The following is a 9569-nucleotide window of genomic DNA, read 5'->3' as shown; positions in this document are numbered from 1 at the left end:
CGCTGCGGAGGGAGCTGTGAGAAGGCAGCGCGTGGAGGGAGACGGTGAGTGACACCCCTCCCCCCTCCCCCTCCCCCCTCCCCCCTCTCGCCCTTCTGCTCCTAGTTCTGTGTGGACGCTGAACTTTCCTCACTTTTACAGCTCCAGTCTAGCTGCGTTTACTAAGCCATCGCCGCCCCCCATGTCCCCATGGAACTCATTGTCTGGTAAAGGAGAAATTGGACAGGGGGGGGGGCATGTTGGCTTCCCGTGTGCACCAAGGGCCCTGGGAGGGGGTTGGTGGGGGGGTTGTGAGAAGCCCCGGCAGGGCTGGGAAGATTCTCCTGCCTGAAGTTCCTGGAGAGAAGCTGCCAACCTGTGTCAGGACAGCCAGTCTTGGTATAAGGCAGCTTCCCAACCCCAGGAAATTAAGGAGGCTCATCTTCCTGCAGTGGGAAGCAAAATGGTGTTTTGCAGGGCTGGACATGGTCCTCCGCTAAGGCCTTGGGGAAGCCAAATATAAGCTCAGCCAAATAGAATATGTTTAAGTTGAAGAATGACAATGGAAGAGTGTGGTAGATCACTGCCAGTTTTTGATACTGGGTCACAGCCTACTTGAAGTTGGGCATACCTGTTCTATATAATCAACTGGTACTCTTTTAGCCCCACAGCAATAATAATAATAATAATAATAATAATAATAATAATAATAATAATAATAATAATAATTGTAATTGTAATTTATTATTTATACCCCGCCCATCTGGCTGGGTTTCCCCAGCCACTCTGGGCGGTTTCCAACCGAATATTAAAAACAGTTTAATTGGTTGAATAACAGAAACTGAAGTAAGGAATTGCTTTGCTAGTTCACAACTAAAGGTAAAATAAGGGGGAAATAATTATAAGACTTGGAGAGGAAGATATTTATATTTAATAAATTTATTTAATACATAGACTATTTGCAAATTGTTTGTACTCTGAGTATGTGAAGGATTTATTTGATGGCTGAAAATGGTACTCAAAATGTACTTCTGAGGGTTGTGTGGTAGATATTTCACATGGTAAACAGAAGAGTTGGACTTTGCTTACTGTGAAAGATGACTAATATGATTTAATCATACTAAAAAACCATTTTATGCACATCATGTACCACTCAAGTTTAAATGATATTACAACATGCTGATTCAAATTTTTAGCATTTGGTTAGCTGGCCTAAAAAGTATGTTTTAATGCAGAATTTCTGAAGACAAACTAGGAAACAATGCTCCCCAAGAGAAGGAAGGAAGGAGAAAAAAAACAAAAAATGATCTCTTACTAGTTGCAATTGAAAAAAATAAAACTGCTTCTGTGAGCATACAATTTTTGGAAAGAGGATTTCAAGAAATCTGCAGAGAAGAAATCATAAATATCCTTGCCTTTCCCTGTCCTCTATTGCCCATCTTTTACTCTTTTACTCAAGTACTGTCTGAAGCAAAGATGGAGAACCTGTGGGCCTCCTGATGTTGCTGGAATACAGCTCCCATCTTCCCTGATCACACTGGCAATGCTAGCTGGGACTGATGATAGTTGGAGTCCAAAAACACCTGGAGAACCACAGGTTCCCCAGCCCATGCCTATAGTTAGATTGTAAACTGCTTGGGGTGCAGCTAAATATTTTCCTTTCCTCACTTTGAGAAGCTATATTGCCACCATAACCACCAGCAGCAATAAAAATAGTGGGCTACATTCAATTAAATAGTTGTGCTAGTGGGAGCCAGCATGACTCATGCTAGTGGAAATTGGTCTGCCCCCCCCCCAATCTGCTCTGTGGGGTCCAGAGAACCTCCAGAGAAGCACATCAAGGGGGGGAGTGGAACTCATTTCCTTCAGAAAAGCAGAAATTCTTACACTGATGGAATAATCTCCTTAGCACTACTTTGAACTCCACCCATTTGCAGAATAACAAAACACTTTAGGTATTCCTGCTGATAAAATATCTATCAATATAGAATTTAATTTCGGAAGTGCCTTATTCCTCCACTTTCCTTCCAGTTGCTCTCCAAAGGGCTCCTTTCACATCCCTGTTCCTCAAGCTGTAGATCATGGGATTGGGCATGGGAGTGACGACCCCATAAAACACAGCCACTACCTTTTCCTTGTCGGTGAATGTCTTGGCTTGAGGCCTGAGGTACATGGCCAACATTGTGCCATAGAAAACTTCCCACCACAGCCAGATGAGAACCACAGGTTGACAAGGCCTTACTACGCCCTTGTGATGAGCGGATACGCAGAACAGCGACACCAATACGACCATAGGTCACCAAAACAAAGGAGAAGGGGAACAGCAGAGCGAGGTCACTGGTTATCATCATGCTGACTCCACTGGCTTGGGTATTAGAGCAGGCCAATTTCAACACTGCCTGGAGCTCACATTTGAAATGATTCACCACATTGGGCCCACACAAGCGTGCCTGCATACTCAAAAAGGGAACAATGGTCAGGAGGAAAGAGCTAGACCACAGGCTGACTGCCAGAGAGATACACACCTTTTGGCTCATGATTAAGCTATAACGTAGAGGGTAGCATATTGCCACAAAACGGTCATACGCCATCATTGCTAGCAAAAGACACTCGGCCACTGCTAAAAACAGAGCAATGCTCATTTGTGCAAAGCATCTTCCCTTGGGGATTTTGGGCCTGCCTGTGAAGCAGTGGGCCAGCATCTGTGGGACGGAGGTGGTGACATAGCAGACATCAATGAGGGAGAGGTTGCTGAGGAAGAAATACATGGGTGTGTGGAGGTGCGAATCCATCACAATGAGCACCACAATAAGTCCATTCCCAGCAACAGCAACCAGGTACATCAGCAAGAAGAGAATAAACAAAACAGCACACACTTTGGGGTTTCTGGAGAGGCCTATTAGAACGAACTCAGTCACTTCAGTTGTGTTGCCCCATTCTTCCATGTTACCTGTCACGGTGGCCGGAGTGGACTACTTCAGAGTAACGACGCCACGCAGCTCTGCATTTTATTCTTTTATTGGTGCTGCGTATTTACAGTGCTCAAGTCATTGCTATTTACACGGAGTGATGTGGTCAGTCGGTTTCAGAACCTCCTAATGGCTTTTGGCGCGTCTTTCTCCAACACAAAAGCTTTGGCAGACCCATCCTCTTGCCCCTCCTTTTCCTGCGTAATTCTGGAGTTGGGGGGATGGGTCTTCCCCCCTTGCTTGCCCCTTCCTGTCCCACCTGGGACCCTGGCTCCTCTACCTTGCCTGAGCCTCGGACACGACTTCCTGCTTCCCCACTGGAATCGGAACTCTCCCTGCTTTCCCCTTTGCTCGGGGACGGGCTTGAACTCAGGAGGGGAGGGACTTCGCGATATCCCCTGTCCCTCACATCCACCCCCCTCCCAAGCTCTCCTTCACCCCTCCCCAGGCCCCCCTCATGTGTCGGTGACGACTGGAAGCCTAAGAACTCAGTGCTCTCCGAGCCTGTTGGTGTGAATACCTCCCCCCAGTCCTGCGAGCCCCCCCCTTCCGCCTGGGCGGACGGGAATCCCAAAAAGTCCGTGGCGTCAGAGCTGGTGGGGGTAAAAACGTTCTGCCAATCTGCTCCTTCCTCTGACTGGGTGGATCTCGGTGACACCCATACCTCATCCTCTGGTTCCTCAAACTCCGCTTCCCAGCGCCATGGTGAGCTGCTCTCCCGTGCCTCCTCCTCCTCCCCCTCCCTTTCCATGTGCCAGGGCTTGGGTCTGTGGGGAAAGAGGGCGTGAAATTCTTCCACCAAGAATTCCTCCTGTATCTGAGTGGCTGGGACCCATTCATTCTGGGACGGTGGAGCATCCTCCCATGCCATGAGGTACTCCAGTCCCCCCACCCCCCACCTTGAATCCAGGATGGCCGTGGCCTCATTGAGTTGCTCCCTGCCTTCCCTCTCCCCCCCTCCCTCGGGGGTTTGTTCGCTGTCTCGGAGCCTGCTGCTTTCCCTGTACGGCGACAGCAGCGATCTATGAAACACTGGATGCACCCTCATGTCCTCTGGCAGTGCCAGCCTGTATGCCACCGGGTTTACCTGTTGCGTGACCGTGAAGGGGCCCAGCCTTTTGGGTGCCAGCTTTTTGCACCTCCCTCTGGTGGGAAGGCCCTCCGAGGACAACCACACCTTGTCCCCCACCCTGATGACCTCCCCTAGTCGCCTGTGGCGATCTGCCCCCTTTTTGTACGCTTCCTTGGCCCTCTCCAAGTGTTCTCTGAGCTGCTGGTGCACCGTCTCCAGTTCCTCTGCCCAATCCTCCGCCTGTGGGCCCTCCTCCTCCTCCTCCCCCTCCCTCTCTGGGAAAGATCTGAGGTCGCGCCCGTAATTGGCCTTAAAGGGCGACACCCCTGTGGAGACGTGCACTGCATTGTTGTAGGCAAATTCTGCTAGTGGCAGGCGATCCACCCAGTCCGTTTGCCTCTGGCTGACGTAACATCTCAGGTACTGCTGCAGAATGGCGTTGACCCTCTCCGCTTGTCCGTTGGTCTGCGGGTGTCTAGCCGTCGACAAGCTGACCTCCACCTGCAGGAGGTTCATGAGCCGCCGCCAGAACCTGGAAACAAATTGGCGGCCACGATCCGAAATAACCCTTAAAGGTAATCCATGCAGTCTGAAAACGTGATCAACAAACAGTTTGGCTGTCTCTTCTGCAGAGACTGCCCTGGCACACGGTATAAAGTGGCACATTTTGGACATGAGGTCCACCACCACCAACACTGCGGTCTTACCCCGGGAAGAAGGCAGATCTGTGATGAAGTCCATGGACAGCACTTCCCACGGCCTGTGTGGCGTGGCTAAGGGCTCCAGCAACCCTGGTGGCGCTGCTCTGACCACCTTTGCCCGCTGGCAGGTGTCACAGCCCCGTACATAGTCTCGAACATCTTCCCTCACCCCTGGCCACCAGAAGTGTCTCATGACTAGGTGAGTGGTCTTGTCCCTTCCAAAATGCCCCGCCGTTGGGTTGTCGTGCATCTGTTTGAGGACCGTACGTCTGAGCTGGGTGGTGGGCAGGTACAGTGCCCCCTTGTAGAAAAGCAGCCCTCTGCGTTCTGCAAAGTCTTTTGCCTGCTCCCTCCCCCCTCTCAGTTCTCTGAAGATGCGGTTGGCAAAGTCATCCGCTGCCGTCAGTGCTGTGAGTTCTGCCTCGCTCACCACTGCTGCTCCGCAGGACCATGCCGACGGGGGGAAAATGTGCCTTGGGGCTGGTGGCTCCTCCTCCTCCATGTACTCTGGCTTGCGGGAGAGGGCATCCGCCCTGACGTTCTGCTCTCCCGGGATGTAGTGTATGGAGAAGTTGAAGTTCGAGAAGAACTCTGCCCACCGTATCTGCCGCTGGTTGAGCACCCTGGCAGTTCTCCAGAACTCCAGGTTCTTGTGGTCTGTGCACACCTGGATGGGGTGCTTGGCGCCCACCAGGAAGTGTCTCCAATGTTTGAACGCAGCGTGGATCGCAAGAAGTTCTTTGTCAAACACGGTGTAGTTGCGCTCGGGCTGTGTCAACTTCCTGGAGAAGAAGGCACAGGGTCTCCACTCCCTGTTGGCGTCCAGTTGCAACAAAATGGCGCCCACAGCTTTCTCAGAAGCATCTGTCTCAATGCGTAGGGGCGCGTCCTGGACCACGTGGAACAGGTTCTGGTCCGAGGCGAACACCCTCTTGAGGCTTTCGAACGCTGCTTGCGCCTCTGGTGTCCACCTGAACTTCTGCTTGCCTCTCAGGCAGTCAGTGATGGGAGCCGTAACGCGAGAGAAGTTCTTGATGAACTTCCTGTAGAAGTTGGCGAAGCCTAGTAGGCGTTGGGCATCTTTGCGCGTCCTGGGGCTGTGCCAGTCCAGGATGGCCTGCACCTTGTCCTTGTCCATCGCCAGCCCCTTGTCTGACAGCTTGTAGCCCAGGAAGTCCACCTCCTTGGTGTGAAACTTGCACTTCTCCAGCTTCACATACAGGTGGTTCTCCTTCAGGCGCTGCAACACTTCCCTGACATCTTTCACATGCTGCACTGGGTCATTGGAATAGATAAGGATGTCATCCAGAAAGACCAGGCAGTTCTTGAAGAGGAGGGACCCCAGGACGTGGTGCATGAAGGCCTGGAAGCAGGCTGAGCCCCCTTGCAACCCGAAGGGCATCACCAGATATTCAAAAGAGCCCAGAGGCGTGAACATCGTGGTCTTCCATTCATCGCCTTCCCGGATCCTGATCAAGTTGTACGCCCCCCTCAGGTCTAGCTTGGTGAAAATCTTGCCCCTGCGTGCTGCTGTCAGGAGATCATCCACTCTGGGCATGGGGAAAGCCACTGGCTCTGTCACCGAATTCAGCCGTCTAAAATCCACCACCAGGCGGCGCTGTTGCGTGTCTTTCTTGTCCACCCAGAAGACCGGGCTGCCCCCTGCTGCCTTGCTTTCTCTGATGAACCCCCGCTTGAGGTTCTTGTCGATGAAAGCGCGCAGATCCTCCAGTTCCTGGTCTGACATGGCGTACAGCTTGGCTGGGGGTATAGTTGCCCCTGGCACCAGGTTGATCTGGCAGTCAAAAGGCCTGTGTGGGGGTAGGTGGTCGGACTCCGCTTCGCTGAAGACCTCCTGCAGGTCCCAGTACGGCTTGGGTATCGCCTCACCCCCTTTGACGTGCATGGTGGCCACCGTGGCTATCGGAGGCCCCTCCCCTGGTTGGTGCTGCATGCAATGTTCCAGGCAAAAGTCCGATCCAAAAGTGATGCATCTCTGGTGCCAACTGATGGAGGGGTCGTGGCGCGCCAGCCAGCTCATGCCCAAGACGATGGGGGGGTCTGAGATGGTGGTGACGTTGAATGCCAGTGTCTCTGAGTGCCTTCCCACCGTCATTCTCATGGGGGGGGTTTGATGAGTGATGGCCCCCCCCAGCAGCTCTCTGCCGTCAATGGTTGCCACATGAAGGGGGAAATCCAGCTGCAGAAGCTGGATCTGGTGCTCTTCTGCAAAGTTTCTCGAGAAGAAGTTCGCTGAGGCACCACTGTCAATTAAGGCAAGGACCGTCAGGGGATAGCCATTTGGGAGCGTTAGCGTGACTTCTAGAACCACTCCTGCTCTGGGAGGGGTGGGCTGGCTCTGCTCCTCTCTGTGCGGGTGGGTGGGCTGGGGCTGTTGTCTGCTGACTGTGCCTGGCTGCTGCCCCTTGTCTCCTGCAGCCAGGCTTTCCCGTTTCCCTGCTGTGGTGCTGCGTCAGTGGGGGAGGGCACCACCGTTCCCGCCCTGCCTTGCCACTCCCTGCGATGTGGGCAGTCTCTGACGAGATGCTGGGGGGAGTTGCAGAGAAAGCAATTCCCGCCCTTTCCCTCCTTGCGTCTTGGCGCCGCTGGGGTTTGAAAAGCCCGCGCGCGCGCGCTATCAATCTGCATGGGTTCCTGGTCCTGGCTGGCCCCAGGCGTGGCTTGAAAGGGTTGTTGGGGGAGTGGTTTCTCCTGCGACCGTGGGAACCAAGCCCGCTTTGCGCGCGTTGCTTGTTTGTCGCTCCACCGGGATTCCTGTCTCACCCCCACCGCCAGAGCCGCTTTGCTCAGCTGATCCATATCACTGGGCTTTGGACCTCTCGAGAGCTCATCCTTCACCTCCTCATGCAACCCCAAGTAGAACGCCGCTTGCATTGGGGGGGACCCCAGTTCCCACCCCAATCTGTGCACCAGCATGGTGAATTTCGCCCAATACGCGCGAACTGTCATATTTCCTTGGCGTAAATTATGAAGTTCCTCCTTAGTCTGGTCCATATGACTATCGGACGAATACATCGTTTTCAAACCTTCTAGAAATAGTTTGACATTCTTCATGCAAGGATTCCTTGTTGCAATTAACGGTCTTAGCCACTCCCTGGCTGCCCCGGTAAGGTGCTCCACAATAAACGCTACTCTGTGCTCATCATCAGGGAACTCATCGTGGTGCAGCTCAAGAGCATACACAATCTCAGTCTCAAAGCCTTGAAATTCCTTCGGGTCTCCATTGAACTTGCTAACTAGGGTCCCAGCTCTCCTTCCTGGCAGCACTTGGACTTGGGGTGCCCCTCCCGCCTTGTTTTTCTCTGCATCCAGCTTGTTTTGGAGGTCTACCGCCACCGCCCTTAATTGCTGCTCTTTTTCCTGAAGCTCTCTCACCTGTTCCGCAAGTTGTAGCCGGTCGTCCTGGACCTTCTTAGTCTCCTCTTTAGCTGCCTTCAATTCTCCCTGCGCCTGCAGCGACAGCTGCTGCAGTTCTAGCTGGGCTTGCTCCGCGATCTGCCGCCACTTCTCCGCCTCTGACACGCTCATCCCGGCAACTCCAAAGTAGCCCAAAAAAAGATTAGGAGGTTGCTGTCACGGTGGCCGGAGTGGACTACTTCAGAGTAACGACGCCACGCAGCTCTGCATTTTATTCTTTTATTGGTGCTGCGTATTTACAGTGCTCAAGTCATTGCTATTTACACGGAGTGATGTGGTCAGTCGGTTTCAGAACCTCCTAATGGCTTTTGGCGCGTCTTTCTCCAACACAAAAGCTTTGGCAGACCCATCCTCTTGCCCCTCCTTTTCCTGCGTAATTCTGGAGTTGGGGGGATGGGTCTTCCCCCCTTGCTTGCCCCTTCCTGTCCCACCTGGGACCCTGGCTCCTCTACCTTGCCTGAGCCTCGGACACGACTTCCTGCTTCCCCACTGGAATCGGAACTCTCCCTGCTTTCCCCTTTGCTCGGGGACGGGCTTGAACTCAGGAGGGGAGGGACTTCGCGATATCCCCTGTCCCTCACATTACCTATAAAAAGTGATATCAAATATCATTCGACCTCATGTAGGACATCCCAGCCCTTCTAGTTATTTCCTCAGTCTGTTGTGAAATGTTATAAATGGAAAACAAATTAAAAGTTCATGTGTAGACATCATGACTAAGTCCCGGCCATTAATGAAAGGCAAAACGTAAGGCTTTTGTTGATTAATCTAATTTAGGTGACACATTAACATGCATCAGGTTGTACTGCAAACTGACTAACATTTGATAGGAGATTAAGAAATTCAATTGGTTCTGTGTAATTAGGAAAGCATGGAGGACACTTTTTCCTAAAGCCTATTACTTTCTTCATTTGCCTTTGGAGGGTGCATTTTACTGGTTTGCACTATGCAGGAACAGTGGTGAAAAAAGTATGTGTGTTCCCTACTAAATCTTTGAGGAAGATAACACTTTCCCTCCATTCTACTGAGTATTGGATATTGTGTCTGCATCCATTAATGCCAAACAAGCATAGATCCCCAGGTCACAACATACATTGGGGGGCTACAACCATACATTCGCCACCAGTCAAGCCATAAAGGGTGAAATAATTTGCAAGCAAACTCACTCCACCTCACCCAAAGCCTCATTTAATTCATGTTGTAATGAAAGCCAATAACAATATCAGATTTAACCTTTTTTTGGGGGGATATTAAGGTTTTCTTAAGGTGAGACCTGAGGACCTGGTGCCCTCCAGGTGTTTCTGGATTACAACTCGCATCATCCCTGACCTTTGGCCAAGCTGGCTGGGGCAGATGTCTGTACAGCCATATGGGTAATCACTCACTCATGGCATATGGACTGGAAGAGAT

At 51.9% G+C, this 9569-nt stretch overlaps 1 pseudogene; it reads right to left on the bottom strand.

Annotated features, from left to right (window-relative positions):
- Positions 1-1987: 1987 nt before the first annotated feature.
- Positions 1988-2924, bottom strand: LOC132591180 (olfactory receptor 13H1-like; annotated as a pseudogene).
- Positions 2925-9569: the final 6645 nt, after the last annotated feature.

This window comes from Zootoca vivipara, chromosome 15 (assembly GCF_963506605.1).
Source record: "Zootoca vivipara chromosome 15, rZooViv1.1, whole genome shotgun sequence".
Taxonomy (NCBI): Eukaryota; Metazoa; Chordata; class Lepidosauria; order Squamata; family Lacertidae; genus Zootoca; species Zootoca vivipara.
This window is presented reverse-complemented; position numbering and strand designations above follow the sequence as displayed.